Source organism: Urocitellus parryii, chromosome 12 (assembly GCF_045843805.1).
Source record: "Urocitellus parryii isolate mUroPar1 chromosome 12, mUroPar1.hap1, whole genome shotgun sequence".
NCBI lineage: Eukaryota > Metazoa > Chordata > Mammalia > Rodentia > Sciuridae > Urocitellus > Urocitellus parryii.
Window position 1 is genome coordinate 14,260,142 of NC_135542.1, and position 28,000 is coordinate 14,288,141.

A 28,000-nucleotide genomic window follows, 5' to 3' on the forward strand; every position below is an offset into this window, starting at 1 on the left:
AAAACACAGCCTGGGAGACAGCCTGAATCATCTGTTTTTGCATAAATTCCATGGTCTTACGCACCTGAGTCCACTAGGCAAGGAGTGATCACAATAGCCAGGTTGTGATCCCTAACTAAAGTCAGATGAGGGCTTCCTGAGCACTTAGCCACAGAGCTCATCTGATAATAATGCCAGCGCTTTTTTGTTGGTTGGTTGGTTGGTTTTTGTGAGCCAAACACCACAGCAGCCATTATCCCAGCCTATGTACCCTGAAGACCACCATCCCTATGAGTTCTAGGATCACTTGTCTCCTATCTTAACCTACTGTTAGGTTAGTAGAGTCTATGGAAGAGGAAGTCTGTCTGGGGCCTTGGTAGCCTAAGAAATTCATAGCAGAGATCTCCACATCCAACCCAGAAGGGATGGAGAACAGGCTCTAGGTTAGAGGAGGGCGACAGGAAACACATGTTCAGAGGAAGGAGAAGCGGCTGTTGTATTCCCCCACTCGGGGTCATGGCACCACTGGGCCATACACCATGTTGGAGGGAAGCAGTCCCTTTGCTGGTCTTTGGAACCATTGTTCTCAGTAGGGCAGTATTTGGAATGTGGCCTCCATTCTCAGAAGCCTGGTCCACATGGAGGCGGGCTCCACCAACGCAGAAGCATGGCTCTAACGTGGTATCCGTGCTGGTCAGCCTGTCCTCACTGTGGCCATACTTGAGGAAAATAACTCAGAGGAGGAATCCTAGGCCTTTTCTCCGGGTTTCATAGCTTTCTCTTTGGTTGTGCACTGAGGCTGTCCATAAAGCTCTAGTGTGTGGCAGTGGAGAGCTCCTCAGCCCTTGCCACAAAGGCATAGACTGGGAGAGAGAGAACGAGGCTGGCAGAGAGGGAGAGAGAGAAAGATGGAGAGGGAGGACCTCTACTTGGAGAATGAGGATTCAGTGGAGCCAACAGGAACAAGGTACTGTTGCCCAGGGCACAACCCTGTTTAGGTCTTCCTCCAACCATGCTCAACCTTTCTTCCAGTCCCTCCCACCCCCCAGTAGTGTATTCATCTTGAATGAGAATTTCATGTTGACATCAGAGCACTCACCATCCAATGCTTCCCTCCAAACCCACCTATGAAGATGGCTCATGTGGGGACTGAATCTTCGGCACAGGAGCCTTTTGTGGGAGATTTCAGATGCCAACCCTAGTGGTGTGCTTTGGCAGATGCAAGAGGACCTGAGATATTCTGGAGTCCAAAGCCTTTGGTAGGAACAGACATTAGGTCTGTTGAAGTGCTCTGCCTAGTTCTTCCTCAGGGAGGACTGTGGAGGCTGTCTTTGTTGGTATTGGTGCTGAATTGGAGAGCTCTCAGGTGTGTGGCTCTGGCCTTTTCTGGCACAGGCTCTCAGATGTTGGCGTGTCCTAGGGAGCACCTCCTGAGTGCCACCTTCTTTTTGTACACCCCTCTCTCCCCAGAGCTGAGGATTCCAGCAGAGGCCAACGTATTTTATGCCAAGAATCCTCACAAAAAATCCAACTTTGTGCTGAGGAAAAGGAGCCTCTCCCAAATGAATGATGGGTGGATCCAGCCTCAACCTCCCTCTCGTCCTGGAAAGAAGGCTCCTGCCCTCCTGAGGATGCTTGCAAAACCATTCTGCTGCTGTGTGCCTGGGCGGGGCTGAGGCAGCCCAGGAATATTTACATTGATTACTATTTTCTTCAAAGTTTGAATCTATAGTTTGCCATTGTCCTTGACCTTGTTTAGTAACACAGTTGTTACTCTATCCTGTATTTGTTGTTTCCATTAATATATTATTATTTTAAAATATATATGTTTTTGTTACCTGATCTACTGTGATGATTTGAGTATACTAAATGTAGCAGTGATTCCTAAAGGACACATCCAAACCAACAGGAAGGAATGTTTCATTCTATCAGCAAGAACTTTGGTTTTTAGGAGTTTGGCAGATGGCGTTATCTGAGTCAGTTTTCCAGTGGGGGCAATGAAGTATCAGCTATGATGGTACAAACACAAACAAAGACGCACAAACACACACAAGAGCACACACACTCACTGAGAGATAGATAGACAGATGGAGTTGGTCTCTGCTGAAATACTTTGGAGACATGGTTCTGATTTCTCCCCTTTTGGAGTATTTTCAATTGCACAAGGTGTCTTGCAAATGAACCCATGTCTGAGGAAGACATGCATGTGTACTTCACATGCCACTTTTCACATAGCAGGAAGGTCATGTAATATTTTTCATGCAGCTGTCTTTTGACTGTGAACCATCCCATGAGGTCAGCTGTGGAATTTTCAACTTGTAGCATCACAATGGGGATCCACTCTTTGGATTTGGGGATATTTCCGATTTTCTTGATTCAGATTGGAATGATATATATATATATTAGTTTTTGATGAAAATTCTGCATTTGATGGTAATGAATGTCGTGCATCTAGGAATCTGTAGAGTGCAGACAATGAATGGATGCCTACTGTTGTCTGGACTGGTCTGAAAAGTCCTGTAGCATCTGAGCATGTGTGAGGGCTGTACAGGTCTTGCAAAAAGTCCAGGTCAGATGATCCTGCACAAAGCTGAACTCCTAGTGGTCTCCACAACAGTGTAAGGGCCAAGGAGAAACACACTTCCACACAGAAGTTGGGAAGCTACCTTATGAAGGTGATCATAGATACGGGATTATTAATATATCCAGGTTGGCATCTATTATTTTGTTAGCTTTTGACTTTCGCAGCTGTGGGCATCTTGGCAACCATCAACTCCCTGTAAGCACAGACAACTCTATAAGAACCTGAGGATAAATTTCCCTGTGCATGTCCCCTTGTGAAACTGCTTAAGCACCGCCTGGTTTACACACAGGTGGAATTTCTAGGTCAAAGTGTGCATGTTTACTTCTTTGACTAAGCACTGCCAGGTGGCTCCTCTGCATAGCTCTACCTGTGGCCAGGATTGTATTATCTAGCTTTCTAACTTTTGCATGTTGAGTAGATACATAGTGGGAGCACACTGTTTTTGTTGGTATTTTTCTTGGTATCTATTCTGATGCTTTTCACTGGGGGATTTTTTCCTGTGAAAATGGGCTTCCTCTACTTGACCTTATTTTCTTCTTTTTAAAATTTTTTCAATGTGACTTTTTAATTTTAGTTTTATTAAAGACATTGCCCCTTGCTTGCATAGTCTATATCTAAAGCACTAGTCCTTGCTCCAAGGCCCAGCTTGCTCTCAGCTGCCCCAGGAGGGGAACAGTCTTTGGCGGTAGACAAGAGACACCCCTGCAGGGGGCACAAGTGCTTTGGCCCTCTGGTGTCTTGCCAGCAGTGCTTCCCATGCTCACAGAGGGTTTCAGACACTGAGTCAATGGTCCAGGTGGTCTTTTGTTCAGTCTGATCTCAAATTGAGCTCCTCTGAGAGGTCATATTGAAGTCCTTGTGTGTACCTGATCCATCATTTTAAACAATATTCCAAGTTCACTTTTTGTGTGTACGTGGGTTCTGGGGATTGAACCCAGGGCCTTGAGCCTGTGAGGCAAGTGACCTACCTGAGCTACACCCTCAGAGACCCCTGTAAAAGTATTTCCCCTTTGCCTCGGGGTCTAAGTTGCCAAGGCTGACCTCAAACGTTCCTCTTGCCTCAGCCTCCCTGGTGGCTGGCATGACAGGCATGCACCTGGGACTGTCACACTCGAGCCTGTGATGGGAACTCATGTGCATCTGTCCAGGGCTGAGCATGGTTAGGCAGAGCTGTGCTCCAGGCTCCCTGCAGGGCTGTGGAGGCTTCTGCTGCCCAGCAGCCCTGGTGCCATGGCCAGGGCTCCTCCCAGCCGAGGGCAGGCAGCTGCCCATTGCTGTAGGCTGACCTTATTTTCTTCTTATGGCACTCGTCCGTTCTCTGGAGTATGTCGTATGGTTTGTCCATTAGGAGTCTAACAGGTCCTCTAGAACCTTCAAACAATTAGTAAAATTCCTAAACAGTAAGTGAGCACGCGCAGAAATTGGGCTAATATTTTGGGAAGAACAATGTTGGATGATATATTCATGGCTTGAATATATCATCCAACATGAAGTTATATTTTATTACTTACAAAATGATAAAATAATGAAGCAATACCATGGGCTGAGCTAAAATAGATCCTTAGGATCTTAGGCATTCTGTAATAAATCTGTGTCACTTGAAGTATAGAGTTGATCGACTCTGAGTAATGAAACAGAAGTAAAGGTATCAAAGCAAATGATCATCTGTTTCCAATTTTCTGTGATTTGGTTCAAGTGGTAAAGTGGTGATATTTATTAATAATGGATCAAATAGGTTCATAATTGTTTTAGAGTACAATTAGATGCCTTCAAACTTTAGGCTACATGGGCACATTTGAGAACGGTTCCAGCCATTCTCTCATCCTTTGGGTCATTCCCCTCCTATGTCCTGTGAGACATTTTCTATGTGAGGCTTTAAGAAGAAGAAGAGAATATTCTGTAAAGAAAACCTTGTGATCTGTGCAGTATGAAGTTGAATGGGTTCATTCAGAAATCAGAAATTCTATTGAAAGATATTTATTTGCATGAGCCAAATAAAACCTATTTTTAGGCATCCTGGTGAAGACAAGGTTTTATCTTTATGTCTCATTTTCTATGTTTTGTTGTTGTTGTTGTTGTTGTTAGAATGAGATTCATATGTTGCCAGACCATTCTATCAGATGTGTAACTAGATGCCATTTAAATTACCCACTTTTACATGGTAGACAGTTTTTAATGAACACTGCCTGTCTGCACCTTTTTTAAAAACAGGACTGGGATCAGAAGCCCAAATACCAATGGTTAGCTGGAGCATATTTTTCATTTGGCCTATCTGTCAGTATTCCCTGAGGTCATCTGTGCAATCAGCTTCGTTATTCCTGCTCCCTCACTGGATTTCATAGAAACCATATGCTATGTATGAATCAGGGACACCAATCCCACAACATAGCATTCTTTGAATATCCAAAGTCCCACTTTTCACTTCGCCATGCCTGAGATCAGCAGTAATATTTATCAGCAAATGTGAGATGTTCAAAGATCCAATTCTATGTGCTCCTTTCTCATAGAGCCTTAGGCAGGGATATAGCATACATAAATATTAAGTAAAGTCCATAGTTTTTAAAATGTCATCCATTGAATAGTTGACACATGTCTGAGATACTTTTTATTTTGGAGGAGGTATTATTTAATAGGGAATTCCAACAGCTACCTAATAGTGAAATGAGAAGTCTTGCATCCATTTTATTTTGTTTCTGATGATTTTTATGAGTAAGGGTAAGATACTTCCTTGTTCTGATGCAGATGTTGCCCACTTTTGTGAATGGATGCGGGGTGTCACCTACTACTTGCATATCTGCATATTGGGCTTGACACTGCTATCGTACTTGGTAGTTGGCAAAAAGTCAATACTGAAGTTAAGCTCTTGTGTTCTAGCAGCAGAGCTGAAGATCCTTGATGTGCCACCTTCTGCAATCCATGCTGCTCTCTTCATGTTCCTTATTGACTTCCTGGTGATGAGCATCATGGTCTCCTGGTCTTGAGAATGGCCAAGCATTGCTCTGTGAATGTGGAAGATGGGCATGTGGAAGGCTCCAGGGAGGAGGGATCATTGAACATGTACTCTAATCCATGTGCCTGTTGAATGATCTGTTTTTTTATTTTTGGGTTTTAAGGGAGACACTGCCCTAAAACACTTCTGTGCAGCTGGGAATGCAGGCTTCTGCTTCACCTTGCAGGAAGCATTAACGAATCCTTTCCAGAAGACATGAGAAGAGAGAAGTGAGCCTCTGGTATCATGCAGGTTCCTTGCATTGCCCATGGGCTAGAAGAGAGAAGAGTTGCTTCATGAGACTTGATCCCCTTTTTCCTGAAAAGTTCCACACAGAGGTGAGTCCCCAGCATGTTTAGAAATCATTTCAGACACCTTTCTGGACGGAATTGAATCAGAGCCCCTGATGATGTGGAAGAGCTAAAGATGGGTTTGCTATGAATTTTCTATTTCATTCATCAGGGCCTGAGTCAAGTCAGTCATTGTGCTGTCAACACATGAGCTGCTGGTCAAATGTGAGGAAGTGGTCTTGCTTTATGAAAACACCACCCTGATTCAGTGAGCCAGAGGCAGCCTGCAGTCCCTGTTTTCCTGTAAAGGCAGATTGCTGTGGATGGCCTCTGGCCTCGTCATGCAGCCCTGCTCAGAGTAGGGGATTGAGGGACCAGGCAGATCCCTAGTTCCTTTTGACCTTTATTGCCATTGGGCCACCCCAGGGTCCTTGGACTCTACCTGGTCTTCTGGCCTGGGTCAGGGGATGTGAGGTTTGGAATCCCCCTCTGTGGCAGGATCCCAAGCCCCCCCCAGCCACTTGAGGACAGGCACAGCCTTCCCTAATTGTGTTAGAGTTGGAGACTTCTCCCACCCATCCTCATCCATGCTCATCCCACATTTTGTAGCTTGACACCTGAGGACCTTTATTCATTGACTTAGTTGTTAGTGATGATGGTTACTAAGACTAAGTGACTCTTTCAAGTCACATCACTTGCATGGTAGGGCTAGAGCATGGATCTTCCTAATTGATTTCATGGGACTCTCTCATGGAAACTGTGACTGCCTCCTAAACACACACTCTACATTTGGAGTGTCAAAATTCTTGGCACTGCCTCCTTGGCAAGTGTATCTTGTCTTCTACGTGGGAATTTCACAAATATTTTCCTTTGGTTTGTGGAGGTCATGTAGAAGGGATTTCATTTGAAATAGCCCAAACAAGAAATACCAGTTGTCTTTTTCGCACATGGATGTGTGTAGTGAACATCCCTTTCTGTGTGCTTGCATGAGTTGCTCCTTTGAATTTGTTGAAGAATGGTTGGCTGGGGAGCAAGGTAACGAGAGATGGATATCAATGCTTGTCCAGTATTCTGAAGTGAAGAATGTATTGAGGATGTGAAGGCTTTTCTAGCCAGTTCCTATGGCTCAGTCAGGGATCAGTCAGAGGATTCTGTCTGGTAGACTCTTTGGAACATATGTCAAAGTGGCCTGGTCTTACCCTGTCCAGGACTGAATGCTGAGCTTGAGTGGGAGCTTCTTATCAGTTCAAGTACTTCCATGAGTCTGTCCTCTGTTCTCTTTGTTTTTTTTTGTTTTTTTTTTTTTTCAGTTTTCAGTGGACATATCTTTATTTTATTTTATTTTATATGGTGCTGAGGATCGAACCCACTGACTCGCGCATGCCAGTCGAACACGTTACCACTTGAGCCACATCCCCAGCCCCCTCTGTTCTCTTTTTTCCGAGCAGTTTCTAACAGGAAAGGAGAACAAACATTGAAAGTACAGTGATTGATTATGTATACCAATGTTATTTGAATCAACTTTGTATAATTCAAAATTAACTTTTTGCTAGTAAAATTTCATATGTTGAGGAAATAATGAAAATATTGGGGTTGGGGGATGAGGATGGGCAAATCGAATATTTTTGAGCACCAAGACCTGTTTTTTTTTTTTTTTTTAACTTAAATCATAAACTGCCTGAGGACCACAGCAAGTAGATATTTCCAGAGACAGTGGGAAGGTAGTAGCACATGAGGAAGGGAAGAGCTCTCAGGATGGGAAGAGGGGGCCGCTTCAGGACTCACCGGGCAAGGCACGAGGCTGCTGGCCATGGTACATGCCTGGGCCCACTGAGTGGGGAAGATCCATGCTCTGTGTCCCTCCACCCTCCTCTGTAGCTTGTGTTGGCAGCAGATCAGGGAATTGGGGTCAGAAGTGCTCCCAGTAATATAGGCACCAGCCCCCAGAGTGTGTTCCTAGCCCTTTCCCCACCTGGCCTGACTTGGTGCTTGTGTTGATGCATGGCTGAAACCCTACAGTCATCAGAGTGTGTCTGCGGTCCAGATCCACCCTGCATGGCCAACATGCTCAGACCTTCGGCTGGGTCCTAGGCCTGCTACAACCAAACTCTGTCAACTGGGTGGCCAACAACAGAGGAAGGGCCTTCCCTCAAGCTCCAGGGGCTCAACACACAAGGTGTTGGGCGGTCTCACTGCCAAAACACCTCACAGGTTCCTAGGGGACTGTCCCCCCAACTCTCCCAGCCCTTGCCCACTCTCCTATTGCTGCCCACGATCTGTGGTTCCCATATGGGCATCCCGCCCTGGCTCCAACCTCACATAGCTGGTATCCCCAAGTCTCCCTGGTATCTGGGTCCAGACTCTCCTCTTCCTACAAGAATATCAGATATTGGATTTGGTCCCAGTTGATGCTGTGTTCCATCATGTGAGCTCTTAGCTTCATCACTGTGCAAAGACTCTTTTCCCACACAAGTTCGCACGACTTTTGGCTGGCTTAAGAATTTTCAGGCGACACTTTTCTAATGAGCACACTTTCCTTCCTTCCGATCTCCCCCCAGTGAGCATTCCTCGCACCCTTGTCCTAGTTCCTTTATGGCAGTTTCCCTCCTTATGGCTGAGAGGACCTAGTGACCCCTGGATTCACACGTTCTCCTTAATCACCAACACACTGCAGAATTCTCCAAAGGGCCATATATGCTCCTGGAAGTTGGTGTTGGAAATAGTTCTCCATCCATTAATCACTCCCTCACTCACTAATGTCCTTGTGTCCTTGAGAAAGGCTCTCCCTTTCCTGGTTTTCCTGAATAGAAATCCTCTTGCCTCTTGGGTGAATAGGGTTATGGGTTGTGCAGAGGGTGTTGGTCCACTGAGCATCTTAGAGACTGTCCTTTATGGAGCCTAATGATCCTCACTGGGGAATGAGGCCAGGGTCCTAACTGTGGTTAGTGTGAGGACACCCTGGGTTCAGAGAGGGAAAGAAGGACGAGGGAAACTCAGATGTCCCTTCATGGCCCCTGGAGTTAGAGGACTTACCCCTTTGCACCTGGGATCAGGAGACCTCATTTCCTCAAGGACACGCACACTCAGACGTTAATCTTGAGTGTGGGTTCCTTTCTGGGGTCCAGGGCTGTTGTTAGCCACCAGGAATGACAGTGCTCTCCATGCTGAGTGGAGCCATTTTTGCCAGGAAAGAGCCCGTGGTCACGCCTTGTGCAAAGCATCCCACGCCAGGGGCTCCCATCCCTACATTCCTGTCCTGAAAGGAAACCACTCAGAGGCAAGGTGGGTCCAACCACCTCCCATGTGTTCACTCATCACTGTGTTCCAGCATCACCCCAGTTAACAGTCCTGATGGGATTGGATGTGGCTCAGAGTGTCACCCTCATGAGCTCTACCCTGCCACAGCTGCAGTTCTGCAGTGGGAGAAACTCAAAACCTCAAAACACATGCACGTGAAAGAAAAGAGCAAGAGCCAGAGCCCAAACAGGCCAGGTGTGGCAAAGACAGCTGGAGTGCCTAGGTTGGGACTCAGAATTATGTCAGTGGGGTGGCATTGCTGCTGGCACCAGCATGATAACCGAGAGCCAGCCCTGCTCATTTTGGGGAGCAGTGTGTTGGGGAAGGCAGCAGAAATTGAGAGGCAGGATTGAGTTTGGCCCTAGGAGGAGGTTGGGTAAGAGGCCAGTGTGGGTTGGAGGGCCTGGGCAGATAGAGAGAGGCCAGGGCACACCCCAAAGCCTGGAGACTGCACTGGATGTCCAGGGTTGTGAAACACCCTCCCCTCTTACTCACAACTGAGAGCAAGGGGCATTGATGAGTTCAGTTTGTGTGCGGCTGCATCCAAGGTGGCTCGGCTAGGCACCTCTGTTTCCTTGACTCAGGAGGCTGGGAGTCCAGGCTCCACCGAGGCTCGGCTGGGAGGATCGGACTCTGAGTTTATGCCTGTGTTCCTGGTAGGATCCATGTTGGCTGAGCCTCAGTGTTTTTGTAATGAGAGGATGGGTGACCGTCATGTCTTTATCACAGGACACACTTGCTAAATGGATTTGTTTGCTCTGAGGAGGAAAGAGAGAGGGGGGAGTGGTGCTGGAGACAGGGATGCAGACAGGGGTCATGGACTTGGCATAACTCAGTCTTGGAGGTGATATCCCATCACCTGTACCCACTTCAATTCCCATGAATCCAGAGGCTGAGCCCCCTTGAGGTGAGGGGTGAACCGGTTCTGGGCAGCAGGATGCTGTGGTACCTCGGAGTCTCTGTGAGACCCCAACACTAGACACACTTGGCCCTTTTGAAATCTTAGGAGAAGCCTTGGGAAGTTGTATGGCAGAGGGGAGCAGCCTCTGCATCTCAGTCCCCTCCAACTTGCCATGGTGTAGAGAGGGAACTGCAGCCACGATGGGACGGACATTGGCCATGTCCCTGTGTGGGACACAGGCCTGATTGAGTTAGGGTGCATTCTTTGTCTCTCCCCTTCTTGTGATTGTCCCATCTGTACATTTGTGCTTTAGCCACCTGTGAGTCCCATCTCTGGTTTCAGAGAGAATAGAGGGTGTTAGGGGCCAATAGACACAATAAACCCTAGAGATTAGATGCTACCCTACTTTCCAGAAAAGACTGGGCACACCATGAGTTGCACAATGATGGGACCAGGGTCCAAAAGCTGCTGAGAGGGAAGGACTGGTTGTGAATGCATTTTTGAAGGCTCCAAGCTGGAACTCTAGTGGCACCAAGCAGGGCAGATGCTGGTGGGGATGTTTGGGTAGTTGTTGGTGAACACCTGCGCACCTGAGATGGGTAGGCATGGAGGAGAAATCGGCAGCCCATAGGGCTGTTGAAAGTGGTCTTATGTGAAAAGAGGCTCAGGTATGGGCACAGGAAATGACATCATTGCCTTGACAATGGATCCAACAGAACATGGAACCCTGGTATCCAGGCACCCACTTCACTGACCAAGCCATCCGAGCTCACTTGGTTGGAGCCACTGGAGGGAGAAGGATGTTCTCCTGTGGTTGCAGACAATGCCGAGCCTCAGGCTCCCAGGAATCTCAGGGGGGCCAACTAGCCCTTTTGTGGATACACTGGGTGAGGCTTCATCTTAGACGCCAGAGCCTCTGGCGATTGTCGCAGAGGAGCTCAAGAGTAACAGTGAGTAGCACAGGGCAGGTGAGCCCAGCAGGCCCTCTAGTCTGATCCCTGATGAATGGCCCAGGACTCCTATTCTGACTCTGTGTGTGTGTGTGTGTGTGTGTGTGTGTGTGTGTGTGTGTGTGTGTTTGTACTGATGGGAACTGTCCCATTGTGCTTTGACTCTAGTGTATTGGCACAAGTCATTTTTCTGTTTGTCACCATTTCCATTTTGACCCCACCATTCTTGGTCCCAACCCAGGGTGAAAATGATCAGAACACGGAGGAGCCCTTCAGGGTTCAGAGCCTTGAACCTTACAGGCAGGACCAGCTTAGGAATGAGCTCCTGCCTGTCATTTGTGGGAGGAACCTACATTTCAGCAGCAACATGGGGTTAATCTCCTGGGATTTCATCCCCACCCAGCAGGTGCTGGATCTCTTGTTCCCAAAACAGCCACCTTCTTCAGTCTTTACTCCTGGTGCCACTCCACATCCTCCAAGGGGACAAGAACCTCAGGTTCTGGATGGATGTTGTAGAATGCCCACAGAGCCAACTGCCAGGCTGGGTGGGGTGCAGTTGCTGGGCTTTGCTGATGTTGTCATCCCCCACAGTTCTTGGAACCTTCTGTGGCAGTGGCATCCAGGACCCCAGCAGCTGTGAGTAGCAGCTCCTCACTGCTTCACTCCAGCGAGCAGGTGGAAGACAGCCGCGTTGTTCACGTCCTCCTAGAGGGACAGAGCCTGAGGGAGACAAAGCGCATCCCGGTAAGCCCGACAGCAGGGCTGCCTCCTGGGTGTCCACACAGTGGAAGGCAGGAGACACAGCCAACCCCAGGGCTATGGTGGGAAATAAAGAAGAGAGAGGTCCGTCTTAAGGGCTTGACCTGAGGAGGGAGAGCATCAGCATGCCCAGCTTCAGTGGTGAGTGGGCCTGTGTATTGTGGGTTTGGCAGGCCAGAAGTGCAGACGGAAGTGCTGTGGACAGATGAAGGCAGAGATATGTCCAGGGTGCAGGCTGCAGTGCCTAGAACTTGGTATTCTCAATGAGTGAAGTTGGAGCAGAGGAGGTGGCAGTGACTTGTCACATGTGTAGGAGGGGATGTGTTCCTGGTGGCAGGGAAGAGAACCTCCTTAGCATGACTAGGTGTAGGAATTTGGGGTCGGGATCACCTGGGGGGTCATGCCAAAGCTTCGGAAATGTTAGGCTTTGCATGTATGTAAATACGGAGCTAAAGGGGTTCTTGGCAGAATGTCTATGGATGTGCAGTAGACACGCTAATGCTGCAGGTGTCCAGCTGCAGAGGAGACATGTTCAGTGACTGCCAGTGCTGAGTCAAGTACATCATTACAACCAGACCCGCACCGAGCTTCCAGAGGCCAGGGCCTCTCAAAGCTATCATGAAGCACTCAAGTGCACACTCTTGTATCTGAGTCTGTTTTGTGTCGTGGCAGTCAGGACCCAAATTTTCAGTGCATCTGCCTCTTCCACCCACAGAGGCAGCCTGCATCCCAGATCACACTTGGTGCGCAGATCCCTGGCCCATTGCTCTCATCTCAGTGAGATGAGAGTGTGCCTGTGCATAGGCAGTTTGGTCCTTTGACATGAGTGGAATGTGGCTCCCCAGGGGGAGGGGAGATGGCAGGTACAGGCAGATATTTGTACCAGGATTGTTCTAGTAGCACATTGCAAGAACCCAGGTGGTATATGGAGGACACACTCAGGTAGCAGGATAACAAGATTGTGCCCTTGTATATGTAGCTGAGATTTCTCCTGAATGTTTGACCACAGTCTTCTGGGTAGCTCTTCTAAAAGCCATTCTCTGATGACATTTGTCCCACCCTGATCCAGGTGACCTTTCAGGAGACGGTGACAAGCCTCATCCGCAGGGCCTTGGACCAAAATTTGTTGCAGCATGAGGATGTGGACAACTTTGAGCTGCTGTATATGATGTCTGAGGATGAGAGTAAGTAGGACAATCAGACAGTGGGGAGACATGATCCACAGTGGGCTCAGGATAACTGACAGCCAAGAGAAAGTGGGCCTTGGCCCCAAAATACCAAAGTGTGATGGGCCTGGCGGAGACTCTCAGGGGTTGTGGGTGTTTTGTGGTATAATCCTTGAGTGCCACCTAACAATTCTCTCCACTTCGCTCTGCAGAAATCAAGGTCTCTGACCACGCACTCGTGTGTCTGTCCATGAATCTGGGAATACAATATTTCATCGTGAGGAAACGCCCCCAGGTCAAGGGAAAGGAGGTAAACACCTACCTTATTCAAGCTGTGCATGTGCTGCCATTCCACTCCGACCTGAGGAAATAAGAAGCCTCAGCACCTGGACATATTTGCTGGAAGCCCATAGAGCCAACTGACAGTCTGGGGTGGCTTTCTGTTTCTGGGTTTGCTGATGTTCCATCCCCCACAGTTCTCAGAATCAACCTGCAAGTCCTCCAGGCCGCTTTCCCACAAGCAGGTGGGAGACACCTGCTTAATTCGTGTCCACCTAGAAACACAAAGTCCAGAGATGGCCAAGAGTGTTCTGGTAAGCCTGGGAGCAGGGGTGTCCCGTGGTGCTTACACCTGGGTGGGGAGCAGACACTGGTCCAATACCATGGACTACTCATGCCCTCTTGAATTTGGAGCTTCTGGATGATCAGGAGGATAGATGGGAATCAAGAAGGGAGAGGTCAGTGTGAAGGGCTGGAGCTGAGATGAGCGAGTGCAGCAGCTTGTCCACTGCCATGTCTGAGGGAGTCTGTGTGTCAGGTGGCAGCATGCAGTCCAGAAGGGCAGGGACAGGTATGGGTGACAGATGAGAATAGGACAGGAACTAGGTTGCAGGTTCCCTTGTATGGGATGCTGACGTCTATGGAGGAGGACAGCAGTGTGAGGTTCTGCATGTTCCTTGAACAAGGAGCTGAGAGAGTCTCTCTGCAGAGTCGATATGGATGTGGAGCAAGCACACTAAATGTCCAGGTAACCCAATGACCACCCTTGCCGGATGAGGTGCCCTCCTACATCCCAGCCAGCACTGAGCCTCTGGAGGCCAGGAGCTCTCGTGGCTATCTTTCAGCACTCCTGTGTGTGGTCATGTTCCTGGGTCTGTTTTTGGCCCTGGCAATCCAGACCAAAGCCTCTAGGTTTTGTGCCTAGGCCATTCCCAATGCCACCTGCATCCTCGGGCAGACCTGGGATCTTGGAGGCTATTGTCCCATTCCTCCCAACTTGTGGGATGAGATTGCATCTGTATGCAGGTAGTGGGGTCCTTTCACTCCGAGAGGAGTGCAGCTCCACAAAGAGCAATGGCAGGCCCAGGAAGTCCTATGTACAAGGATTGGGCTAGTAGCCTGTGGGAAGAGCCCACACGATGAGCAGGAGGTCAGCCTCAGGTAGTAGGGTCATGGATGTTGCACTTGTATTTAGAGTGGAGGTGCCTCCAGAATGCCCCTGCCCACTGTCCTTGAGTAGTCACTTCAAGGCCCATTTCCTGAAGGCCTGTCTCCCATGCTGCTCCAGGTGACCTGCCAGGATAGGGCTCCTGTCGTCATCCGCAGCGCCCTCGACCTACACTTCCTTACTGAGGAGAATCCAGAGGATTATGAGCTGGGCCAAATCATCTCTCGCCGTCAGAGTAAGTGAGACAATCAGATAGCAGAGAGCAAGGGTCAGGATGTGGACTCAGGTCAACTCTTAGCAACAAAGAGTAGTCTCTGACCCCCAAGAACACTCCAACAGGTGTGTTGGGTTCGTGCACAAAGCCAACTGCACTTCTGCTGGTGGAAGGTCTTGAGGTCCAATAGTATACCCCAGTGGATATTGCGGCTCCCCACCAGGTGCCCTCCCCTGGACATGAACAGGCATCCAAAGCTGACATCTTTGAGGAGTGAGGAGGAAAGCCTCTCTCCAGGAGCAGTATGTTTTCATGGTCTGGGATAGGAGTGGTTTCAAAGGAACATGGGAATGCATGGGCTAAAGAGGGAACTGGCATTTTGTGGACTGAAGCAGTACTATTGAAAGCCTTCTGTGTGACCAGAAAACCACTGCCTGGGCAGAGCATTGCCAGGATTCTAGCAAGCAGTAACAGGATGAAATTGGGAAGAAAACACAGCCTGGGAGACAGCCTGAATCATCTGTTTTTGCATAAATTCCATGGTCTTACGCACCTGAGTCCACTAGGCAAGGAGTGATCACAATAGCCAGGTTGTGATCCCTAACTAAAGTCAGATGAGGGCTTCCTGAGCACTTAGCCACAGAGCTCATCTGATAATAATGCCAGCGCTTTTTTGTTGGTTGGTTGGTTGGTTTTTGTGAGCCAAACACCACAGCAGCCATTATCCCAGCCTATGTACCCTGAAGACCACCATCCCTATGAGTTCTAGGATCACTTGTCTCCTATCTTAACCTACTGTTAGGTTAGTAGAGTCTATGGAAGAGGAAGTCTGTCTGGGGCCTTGGTAGCCTAAGAAATTCATAGCAGAGATCTCCACATCCAACCCAGAAGGGATGGAGAACAGGCTCTAGGTTAGAGGAGGGCGACAGGAAACACATGTTCAGAGGAAGGAGAAGCGGCTGTTGTATTCCCCCACTCGGGGTCATGGCACCACTGGGCCATACACCATGTTGGAGGGAAGCAGTCCCTTTGCTGGTCTTTGGAACCATTGTTCTCAGTAGGGCAGTATTTGGAATGTGGCCTCCATTCTCAGAAGCCTGGTCCACATGGAGGCGGGCTCCACCAACGCAGAAGCATGGCTCTAACGTGGTATCCGTGCTGGTCAGCCTGTCCTCACTGTGGCCATACTTGAGGAAAATAACTCAGAGGAGGAATCCTAGGCCTTTTCTCCGGGTTTCATAGCTTTCTCTTTGGTTGTGCACTGAGGCTGTCCATAAAGCTCTAGTGTGTGGCAGTGGAGAGCTCCTCAGCCCTTGCCACAAAGGCATAGACTGGGAGAGAGAGAACGAGGCTGGCAGAGAGGGAGAGAGAGAAAGATGGAGAGGGAGGACCTCTACTTGGAGAATGAGGATTCAGTGGAGCCAACAGGAACAAGGTACTGTTGCCCAGGGCACAACCCTGTTTAGGTCTTCCTCCAACCATGCTCAACCTTTCTTCCAGTCCCTCCCACCCCCCAGTAGTGTATTCATCTTGAATGAGAATTTCATGTTGACATCAGAGCACTCACCATCCAATGCTTCCCTCCAAACCCACCTATGAAGATGGCTCATGTGGGGACTGAATCTTCGGCACAGGAGCCTTTTGTGGGAGATTTCAGATGCCAACCCTAGTGGTGTGCTTTGGCAGATGCAAGAGGACCTGAGATATTCTGGAGTCCAAAGCCTTTGGTAGGAACAGACATTAGGTCTGTTGAAGTGCTCTGCCTAGTTCTTCCTCAGGGAGGACTGTGGAGGCTGTCTTTGTTGGTATTGGTGCTGAATTGGAGAGCTCTCAGGTGTGTGGCTCTGGCCTTTTCTGGCACAGGCTCTCAGATGTTGGCGTGTCCTAGGGAGCACCTCCTGAGTGCCACCTTCTTTTTGTACACCCCTCTCTCCCCAGAGCTGAGGATTCCAGCAGAGGCCAACGTATTTTATGCCAAGAATCCTCACAAAAAATCCAACTTTGTGCTGAGGAAAAGGACCCTCTCCCAAATGAATGATGGGTGGATCCAGCCTCAACCTCCCTCTCGTCCTGGAAAGAAGGCTCCTGCCCTCCTGAGGATGCTTGCAAAACCATTCTGCTGCTGTGTGCCTGGGCGGGGCTGAGGCAGCCCAGGAATATTTACATTGATTACTATTTTCTTCAAAGTTTGAATCTATAGTTTGCCATTGTCCTTGACCTTGTTTAGTAACACAGTTGTTACTCTATCCTGTATTTGTTGTTTCCATTAATATATTATTATTTTAAAATATATATGTTTTTGTTACCTGATCTACTGTGATGATTTGAGTATACTAAATGTAGCAGTGATTCCTAAAGGACACATCCAAACCAACAGGAAGGAATGTTTCATTCTATCAGCAAGAACTTTGGTTTTTAGGAGTTTGGCAGATGGCGTTATCTGAGTCAGTTTTCCAGTGGGGGCAATGAAGTATCAGCTATGATGGTACAAACACAAACAAAGACGCACAAACACACACAAGAGCACACACACTCACTGAGAGATAGATAGACAGATGGAGTTGGTCTCTGCTGAAATACTTTGGAGACATGGTTCTGATTTCTCCCCTTTTGGAGTATTTTCAATTGCACAAGGTGTCTTGCAAATGAACCCATGTCTGAGGAAGACATGCATGTGTACTTCACATGCCACTTTTCACATAGCAGGAAGGTCATGTAATATTTTTCATGCAGCTGTCTTTTGACTGTGAACCATCCCATGAGGTCAGCTGTGGAATTTTCAACTTGTAGCATCACAATGGGGATCCACTCTTTGGATTTGGGGATATTTCCGATTTTCTTGATTCAGATTGGAATGATATATATATATATTAGTTTTTGATGAAAATTCTGCATTTGATGGTAATGAATGTCGTGCATCTAGGAATCTGTAGAGTGCAGACAATGAATGGATGCCTACTGTTGTCTGGACTGGTCTGAAAAGTCCTGTAGCATCTGAGCATGTGTGAGGGCTGTACAGGTCTTGCAAAAAGTCCAGGTCAGATGATCCTGCACAAAGCTGAACTCCTAGTGGTCTCCACAACAGTGTAAGGGCCAAGGAGAAACACACTTCCACACAGAAGTTGGGAAGCTACCTTATGAAGGTGATCATAGATACGGGATTATTAATATATCCAGGTTGGCATCTATTATTTTGTTAGCTTTTGACTTTCGCAGCTGTGGGCATCTTGGCAACCATCAACTCCCTGTAAGCACAGACAACTCTATAAGAACCTGAGGATAAATTTCCCTGTGCATGTCCCCTTGTGAAACTGCTTAAGCACCGCCTGGTTTACACACAGGTGGAATTTCTAGGTCAAAGTGTGCATGTTTACTTCTTTGACTAAGCACTGCCAGGTGGCTCCTCTGCATAGCTCTACCTGTGGCCAGGATTGTATTATCTAGCTTTCTAACTTTTGCATGTTGAGTAGATACATAGTGGGAGCACACTGTTTTTGTTGGTATTTTTCTTGGTATCTATTCTGATGCTTTTCACTGGGGGATTTTTTCCTGTGAAAATGGGCTTCCTCTACTTGACCTTATTTTCTTCTTTTTAAAATTTTTTCAATGTGACTTTTTAATTTTAGTTTTATTAAAGACATTGCCCCTTGCTTGCATAGTCTATATCTAAAGCACTAGTCCTTGCTCCAAGGCCCAGCTTGCTCTCAGCTGCCCCAGGAGGGGAACAGTCTTTGGCGGTAGACAAGAGACACCCCTGCAGGGGGCACAAGTGCTTTGGCCCTCTGGTGTCTTGCCAGCAGTGCTTCCCATGCTCACAGAGGGTTTCAGACACTGAGTCAATGGTCCAGGTGGTCTTTTGTTCAGTCTGATCTCAAATTGAGCTCCTCTGAGAGGTCATATTGAAGTCCTTGTGTGTACCTGATCCATCATTTTAAACAATATTCCAAGTTCACTTTTTGTGTGTACGTGGGTTCTGGGGATTGAACCCAGGGCCTTGAGCCTGTGAGGCAAGTGACCTACCTGAGCTACACCCTCAGAGACCCCTGTAAAAGTATTTCCCCTTTGCCTCGGGGTCTAAGTTGCCAAGGCTGACCTCAAACGTTCCTCTTGCCTCAGCCTCCCTGGTGGCTGGCATGACAGGCATGCACCTGGGACTGTCACACTCGAGCCTGTGATGGGAACTCATGTGCATCTGTCCAGGGCTGAGCATGGTTAGGCAGAGCTGTGCTCCAGGCTCCCTGCAGGGCTGTGGAGGCTTCTGCTGCCCAGCAGCCCTGGTGCCATGGCCAGGGCTCCTCCCAGCCGAGGGCAGGCAGCTGCCCATTGCTGTAGGCTGACCTTATTTTCTTCTTATGGCACTCGTCCGTTCTCTGGAGTATGTCGTATGGTTTGTCCATTAGGAGTCTAACAGGTCCTCTAGAACCTTCAAACAATTAGTAAAATTCCTAAACAGTAAGTGAGCACGCGCAGAAATTGGGCTAATATTTTGGGAAGAACAATGTTGGATGATATATTCATGGCTTGAATATATCATCCAACATGAAGTTATATTTTATTACTTACAAAATGATAAAATAATGAAGCAATACCATGGGCTGAGCTAAAATAGATCCTTAGGATCTTAGGCATTCTGTAATAAATCTGTGTCACTTGAAGTATAGAGTTGATCGACTCTGAGTAATGAAACAGAAGTAAAGGTATCAAAGCAAATGATCATCTGTTTCCAATTTTCTGTGATTTGGTTCAAGTGGTAAAGTGGTGATATTTATTAATAATGGATCAAATAGGTTCATAATTGTTTTAGAGTACAATTAGATGCCTTCAAACTTTAGGCTACATGGGCACATTTGAGAACGGTTCCAGCCATTCTCTCATCCTTTGGGTCATTCCCCTCCTATGTCCTGTGAGACATTTTCTATGTGAGGCTTTAAGAAGAAGAAGAGAATATTCTGTAAAGAAAACCTTGTGATCTGTGCAGTATGAAGTTGAATGGGTTCATTCAGAAATCAGAAATTCTATTGAAAGATATTTATTTGCATGAGCCAAATAAAACCTATTTTTAGGCATCCTGGTGAAGACAAGGTTTTATCTTTATGTCTCATTTTCTATGTTTTGTTGTTGTTGTTGTTGTTAGAATGAGATTCATATGTTGCCAGACCATTCTATCAGATGTGTAACTAGATGCCATTTAAATTACCCACTTTTACATGGTAGACAGTTTTTAATGAACACTGCCTGTCTGCACCTTTTTTAAAAACAGGACTGGGATCAGAAGCCCAAATACCAATGGTTAGCTGGAGCATATTTTTCATTTGGCCTATCTGTCAGTATTCCCTGAGGTCATCTGTGCAATCAGCTTCGTTACTCCTGCTCCCTCACTGGATTTCATAGAAACCATATGCTATGTATGAATCAGGGACACCAATCCCACAACATAGCATTCTTTGAATATCCAAAGTCCCACTTTTCACTTCGCCATGCCTGAGATCAGCAGTAATATTTATCAGCAAATGTGAGATGTTCAAAGATCCAATTCTATGTGCTCCTTTCTCATAGAGCCTTAGGCAGGGATATAGCATACATAAATATTAAGTAAAGTCCATAGTTTTTAAAATGTCATCCATTGAATAGTTGACACATGTCTGAGATACTTTTTATTTTGGAGGAGGTATTATTTAATAGGGAATTCCAACAGCTACCTAATAGTGAAATGAGAAGTCTTGCATCCATTTTATTTTGTTTCTGATGATTTTTATGAGTAAGGGTAAGATACTTCCTTGTTCTGATGCAGATGTTGCCCACTTTTGTGAATGGATGCGGGGTGTCACCTACTACTTGCATATCTGCATATTGGGCTTGACACTGCTATCGTACTTGGTAGTTGGCAAAAAGTCAATACTGAAGTTAAGCTCTTGTGTTCTAGCAGCAGAGCTGAAGATCCTTGATGTGCCACCTTCTGCAATCCATGCTGCTCTCTTCATGTTCCTTATTGACTTCCTGGTGATGAGCATCATGGTCTCCTGGTCTTGAGAATGGCCAAGCATTGCTCTGTGAATGTGGAAGATGGGCATGTGGAAGGCTCCAGGGAGGAGGGATCATTGAACATGTACTCTAATCCATGTGCCTGTTGAATGATCTGTTTTTTTATTTTTGGGTTTTAAGGGAGACACTGCCCTAAAACACTTCTGTGCAGCTGGGAATGCAGGCTTCTGCTTCACCTTGCAGGAAGCATTAACGAATCCTTTCCAGAAGACATGAGAAGAGAGAAGTGAGCCTCTGGTATCATGCAGGTTCCTTGCATTGCCCATGGGCTAGAAGAGAGAAGAGTTGCTTCATGAGACTTGATCCCCTTTTTCCTGAAAAGTTCCACACAGAGGTGAGTCCCCAGCATGTTTAGAAATCATTTCAGACACCTTTCTGGACGGAATTGAATCAGAGCCCCTGATGATGTGGAAGAGCTAAAGATGGGTTTGCTATGAATTTTCTATTTCATTCATCAGGGCCTGAGTCAAGTCAGTCATTGTGCTGTCAACACATGAGCTGCTGGTCAAATGTGAGGAAGTGGTCTTGCTTTATGAAAACACCACCCTGATTCAGTGAGCCAGAGGCAGCCTGCAGTCCCTGTTTTCCTGTAAAGGCAGATTGCTGTGGATGGCCTCTGGCCTCGTCATGCAGCCCTGCTCAGAGTAGGGGATTGAGGGACCAGGCAGATCCCTAGTTCCTTTTGACCTTTATTGCCATTGGGCCACCCCAGGGTCCTTGGACTCTACCTGGTCTTCTGGCCTGGGTCAGGGGATGTGAGGTTTGGAATCCCCCTCTGTGGCAGGATCCCAAGCCCCCCCCAGCCACTTGAGGACAGGCACAGCCTTCCCTAATTGTGTTAGAGTTGGAGACTTCTCCCACCCATCCTCATCCATGCTCATCCCACATTTTGTAGCTTGACACCTGAGGACCTTTATTCATTGACTTAGTTGTTAGTGATGATGGTTACTAAGACTAAGTGACTCTTTCAAGTCACATCACTTGCATGGTAGGGCTAGAGCATGGATCTTCCTAATTGATTTCATGGGACTCTCTCATGGAAACTGTGACTGCCTCCTAAACACACACTCTACATTTGGAGTGTCAAAATTCTTGGCACTGCCTCCTTGGCAAGTGTATCTTGTCTTCTACGTGGGAATTTCACAAATATTTTCCTTTGGTTTGTGGAGGTCATGTAGAAGGGATTTCATTTGAAATAGCCCAAACAAGAAATACCAGTTGTCTTTTTCGCACATGGATGTGTGTAGTGAACATCCCTTTCTGTGTGCTTGCATGAGTTGCTCCTTTGAATTTGTTGAAGAATGGTTGGCTGGGGAGCAAGGTAACGAGAGATGGATATCAATGCTTGTCCAGTATTCTGAAGTGAAGAATGTATTGAGGATGTGAAGGCTTTTCTAGCCAGTTCCTATGGCTCAGTCAGGGATCAGTCAGAGGATTCTGTCTGGTAGACTCTTTGGAACATATGTCAAAGTGGCCTGGTCTTACCCTGTCCAGGACTGAATGCTGAGCTTGAGTGGGAGCTTCTTATCAGTTCAAGTACTTCCATGAGTCTGTCCTCTGTTCTCTTTGTTTTTTTTTGTTTTTTTTTTTTTTCAGTTTTCAGTGGACATATCTTTATTTTATTTTATTTTATATGGTGCTGAGGATCGAACCCACTGACTCGCGCATGCCAGTCGAACACGTTACCACTTGAGCCACATCCCCAGCCCCCTCTGTTCTCTTTTTTCCGAGCAGTTTCTAACAGGAAAGGAGAACAAACATTGAAAGTACAGTGATTGATTATGTATACCAATGTTATTTGAATCAACTTTGTATAATTCAAAATTAACTTTTTGCTAGTAAAATTTCATATGTTGAGGAAATAATGAAAATATTGGGGTTGGGGGATGAGGATGGGCAAATCGAATATTTTTGAGCACCAAGACCTGTTTTTTTTTTTTTTTTTTTTAACTTAAATCATAAACTGCCTGAGGACCACAGCAAGTAGATATTTCCAGAGACAGTGGGAAGGTAGTAGCACATGAGGAAGGGAAGAGCTCTCAGGATGGGAAGAGGGGGCCGCTTCAGGACTCACCGGGCAAGGCACGAGGCTGCTGGCCATGGTACATGCCTGGGCCCACTGAGTGGGGAAGATCCATGCTCTGTGTCCCTCCACCCTCCTCTGTAGCTTGTGTTGGCAGCAGATCAGGGAATTGGGGTCAGAAGTGCTCCCAGTAATATAGGCACCAGCCCCCAGAGTGTGTTCCTAGCCCTTTCCCCACCTGGCCTGACTTGGTGCTTGTGTTGATGCATGGCTGAAACCCTACAGTCATCAGAGTGTGTCTGCGGTCCAGATCCACCCTGCATGGCCAACATGCTCAGACCTTCGGCTGGGTCCTAGGCCTGCTACAACCAAACTCTGTCAACTGGGTGGCCAACAACAGAGGAAGGGCCTTCCCTCAAGCTCCAGGGGCTCAACACACAAGGTGTTGGGCGGTCTCACTGCCAAAACACCTCACAGGTTCCTAGGGGACTGTCCCCCCAACTCTCCCAGCCCTTGCCCACTCTCCTATTGCTGCCCACGATCTGTGGTTCCCATATGGGCATCCCGCCCTGGCTCCAACCTCACATAGCTGGTATCCCCAAGTCTCCCTGGTATCTGGGTCCAGACTCTCCTCTTCCTACAAGAATATCAGATATTGGATTTGGTCCCAGTTGATGCTGTGTTCCATCATGTGAGCTCTTAGCTTCATCACTGTGCAAAGACTCTTTTCCCACACAAGTTCGCACGACTTTTGGCTGGCTTAAGAATTTTCAGGCGACACTTTTCTAATGAGTACACTTTCCTTCCTTCCGATCTCCCCCCAGTGAGCATTCCTCGCACCCTTGTCCTAGTTCCTTTATGGCAGTTTCCCTCCTTATGGCTGAGAGGACCTAGTGACCCCTGGATTCACACGTTCTCCTTAATCACCAACACACTGCAGAATTCTCCAAAGGGCCATATATGCTCCTGGAAGTTGGTGTTGGAAATAGTTCTCCATCCATTAATCACTCCCTCACTCACTAATGTCCTTGTGTCCTTGAGAAAGGCTCTCCCTTTCCTGGTTTTCCTGAATAGAAATCCTCTTGCCTCTTGGGTGAATAGGGTTATGGGTTGTGCAGAGGGTGTTGGTCCACTGAGCATCTTAGAGACTGTCCTTTATGGAGCCTAATGATCCTCACTGGGGAATGAGGCCAGGGTCCTAACTGTGGTTAGTGTGAGGACACCCTGGGTTCAGAGAGGGAAAGAAGGACGAGGGAAACTCAGATGTCCCTTCATGGCCCCTGGAGTTAGAGGACTTACCCCTTTGCACCTGGGATCAGGAGACCTCATTTCCTCAAGGACACGCACACTCAGACGTTAATCTTGAGTGTGGGTTCCTTTCTGGGGTCCAGGGCTGTTGTTAGCCACCAGGAATGACAGTGCTCTCCATGCTGAGTGGAGCCATTTTTGCCAGGAAAGAGCCCGTGGTCACGCCTTGTGCAAAGCATCCCACGCCAGGGGCTCCCATCCCTACATTCCTGTCCTGAAAGGAAACCACTCAGAGGCAAGGTGGGTCCAACCACCTCCCATGTGTTCACTCATCACTGTGTTCCAGCATCACCCCAGTTAACAGTCCTGATGGGATTGGATGTGGCTCAGAGTGTCACCCTCATGAGCTCTACCCTGCCACAGCTGCAGTTCTGCAGTGGGAGAAACTCAAAACCTCAAAACACATGCACGTGAAAGAAAAGAGCAAGAGCCAGAGCCCAAACAGGCCAGGTGTGGCAAAGACAGCTGGAGTGCCTAGGTTGGGACTCAGAATTATGTCAGTGGGGTGGCATTGCTGCTGGCACCAGCATGATAACCGAGAGCCAGCCCTGCTCATTTTGGGGAGCAGTGTGTTGGGGAAGGCAGCAGAAATTGAGAGGCAGGATTGAGTTTGGCCCTAGGAGGAGGTTGGGTAAGAGGCCAGTGTGGGTTGGAGGGCCTGGGCAGATAGAGAGAGGCCAGGGCACACCCCAAAGCCTGGAGACTGCACTGGATGTCCAGGGTTGTGAAACACCCTCCCCTCTTACTCACAACTGAGAGCAAGGGGCATTGATGAGTTCAGTTTGTGTGCGGCTGCATCCAAGGTGGCTCGGCTAGGCACCTCTGTTTCCTTGACTCAGGAGGCTGGGAGTCCAGGCTCCACCGAGGCTCGGCTGGGAGGATCGGACTCTGAGTTTATGCCTGTGTTCCTGGTAGGATCCATGTTGGCTGAGCCTCAGTGTTTTTGTAATGAGAGGATGGGTGACCGTCATGTCTTTATCACAGGACACACTTGCTAAATGGATTTGTTTGCTCTGAGGAGGAAAGAGAGAGGGGGGAGTGGTGCTGGAGACAGGGATGCAGACAGGGGTCATGGACTTGGCATAACTCAGTCTTGGAGGTGATATCCCATCACCTGTACCCACTTCAATTCCCATGAATCCAGAGGCTGAGCCCCCTTGAGGTGAGGGGTGAACCGGTTCTGGGCAGCAGGATGCTGTGGTACCTCGGAGTCTCTGTGAGACCCCAACACTAGACACACTTGGCCCTTTTGAAATCTTAGGAGAAGCCTTGGGAAGTTGTATGGCAGAGGGGAGCAGCCTCTGCATCTCAGTCCCCTCCAACTTGCCATGGTGTAGAGAGGGAACTGCAGCCACGATGGGACGGACATTGGCCATGTCCCTGTGTGGGACACAGGCCTGATTGAGTTAGGGTGCATTCTTTGTCTCTCCCCTTCTTGTGATTGTCCCATCTGTACATTTGTGCTTTAGCCACCTGTGAGTCCCATCTCTGGTTTCAGAGAGAATAGAGGGTGTTAGGGGCCAATAGACACAATAAACCCCTAGAGATTAGATGCTACCCTACTTTCCAGAAAAGACTGGGCACACCATGAGTTGCACAATGATGGGACCAGGGTCCAAAAGCTGCTGAGAGGGAAGGACTGGTTGTGAATGCATTTTTGAAGGCTCCAAGCTGGAACTCTAGTGGCACCAAGCAGGGCAGATGCTGGTGGGGATGTTTGGGTAGTTGTTGGTGAACACCTGCGCACCTGAGATGGGTAGGCATGGAGGAGAAATCAGCAGCCCATAGGGCTTTTGAAAGTGGTCTTATGTGAAAAGAGGCTCAGGTATGGGCACAGGAAATGACATCATTGCCTTGACAATGGATCCAACAGAACATGGAACCCTGGTATCCAGGCACCCACTTCACTGACCAAGCCATCCGAGCTCACTTGGTTGGAGCCACTGGAGGGAGAAGGATGTTCTCCTGTGGTTGCAGACAATGCCGAGCCTCAGGCTCCCAGGAATCTCAGGGGGGCCAACTAGCCCTTTTGTGGATACACTGGGTGAGGCTTCATCTTAGACGCCAGAGCCTCTGGCGATTGTCGCAGAGGAGCTCAAGAGTAACAGTGAGTAGCACAGGGCAGGTGAGCCCAGCAGGCCCTCTAGTCTGATCCCTGATGAATGGCCCAGGACTCCTATTCTGACTCTGTGTGTGTGTGTGTGTGTGTGTGTGTGTGTGTGTGTGTGTGTGTGTTTGTACTGATGGGAACTGTCCCATTGTGCTTTGACTCTAGTGTATTGGCACAAGTCATTTTTCTGTTTGTCACCATTTCCATTTTGACCCCACCATTCTTGGTCCCAACCCAGGGTGAAAATGATCAGAACACGGAGGAGCCCTTCAGGGTTCAGAGCCTTGAACCTTACAGGCAGGACCAGCTTAGGAATGAGCTCCTGCCTGTCATTTGTGGGAGGAACCTACATTTCAGCAGCAACATGGGGTTAATCTCCTGGGATTTCATCCCCACCCAGCAGGTGCTGGATCTCTTGTTCCCAAGGTAAGCACCAGACCACCAAGCCCAAGTGTGTAGCCCCCTCATGCCTCTGTCTTGGGGCTGCCATGTGCCTCTCAGGGACCCAAAGGTTTGTGATACCTAATGAGATAGAGGACCACACTCATAGTGGAATGTCAGCCCCGAATGGTACGAGTCCTGGAGGTGCCTGCCACAGCCTTGCAAGGGCAGTGAACTTCCCCTCTCAGGCAGAGAAACCATCCTGACTCCAGCTGATCCACAGAGGTCCATGGAGCAGTCCCCACACACTGGGCACCACAGCTCAATGGTGTGCACTGAGCTCATTCCCAGGTGGACTCAGTGAGGCCAGGTGGTCTTTCTGGTGTGATGTTGGCTTTGTGAAGAACGTAGATCTGTGCCAGAGGCGTCTCAAAACTCGGGCCTTGGGAAAAGCACTTTTGGGTTAATAAAGACATGTTAGTTTCCATAGTGGGACAGAGCGTCCTAGCTGGGACATAGCTGGACAGGGGCTTTGGACATGGCAGCTCCCACACCCAGAGATATGTGGGAATCAGCAGTTTGGGCTCATTCACTGGTGAACATGGAGAAAGCACCCACTGTGTGAAGACACGTTTCCAGTCACGTTTCATAATTCAGTGAAAAATGGGGTGCAAATGATTGCCATTGTGTCCCTTTTCATGGGGTCAGCCTAAACCGCAGGTGCCATGAGTACATATCCTCCATGTGACTGCATCCCTGACTCCATGAGGCATAACTGCACGTTGTCCTCTTCAGTGACTATGGTGGACCCTTGGACCAACTTCAACATGGAATGGGCTTGGGGTCAAGAGGGTGGGCTCCTGTTTCCAGAATAGGGACCTGCAAGGTGATTTGACTTGGGAAGGCTGAGGAAAGACTGCTCTCCCCAATTCAGTTTTCTGCCTGCAGTGTAAGGTGTGGGGCTTCAACAGTAGGAGGGGTAAGGCGGGGAGTTGTAGGTGGAGTCAGGGTCCTCTGGGGAAGGCCCTGGGATAATGGATCCCCCCACACCACACCTCCCTGTCCTCCCCCAGGGCCACAGAGATGTGGTCTGCACTCATGGGAGAAGAGAGGTCCACCGCTACTCAGGGGAACTCAGTGAGAGCTCACAGAGAATGAGGTAGCATTGCAGCCCACGCCAGGGGAGGAGGTGTCTCTTGAGCCCCGAGAAGAGTGGGCAGGAGGACAGACACTCCCAGAAGGTGCATTCCAGGTTGGAGAGCATGTAGCCAAGAGGAAGAAGAGTGTCAGGCCTGCCCAGAGGAGGGGAGAGCTGGTCAAACCATGGATCTAGCGCTCCTTCGTTGAAGGTTCTTTGCCTGTAGCGACCTGTCCTGACCCTGCCTGTACAGCCACTGTGTCTTGCCTGAGGTGGACTGGTGTGTTCAGAACCAGGGACGGTTCAGGAGGGTAGGGTCAGAGGTTTGCTCTGGAGGCCGTGGCGAAGGCAAGGCCAGGGTTTTGCTGACTCCACACCTGCCTCCCCACAGTGCCTCATCTTCCTTCCTGGGGACCTGGGTG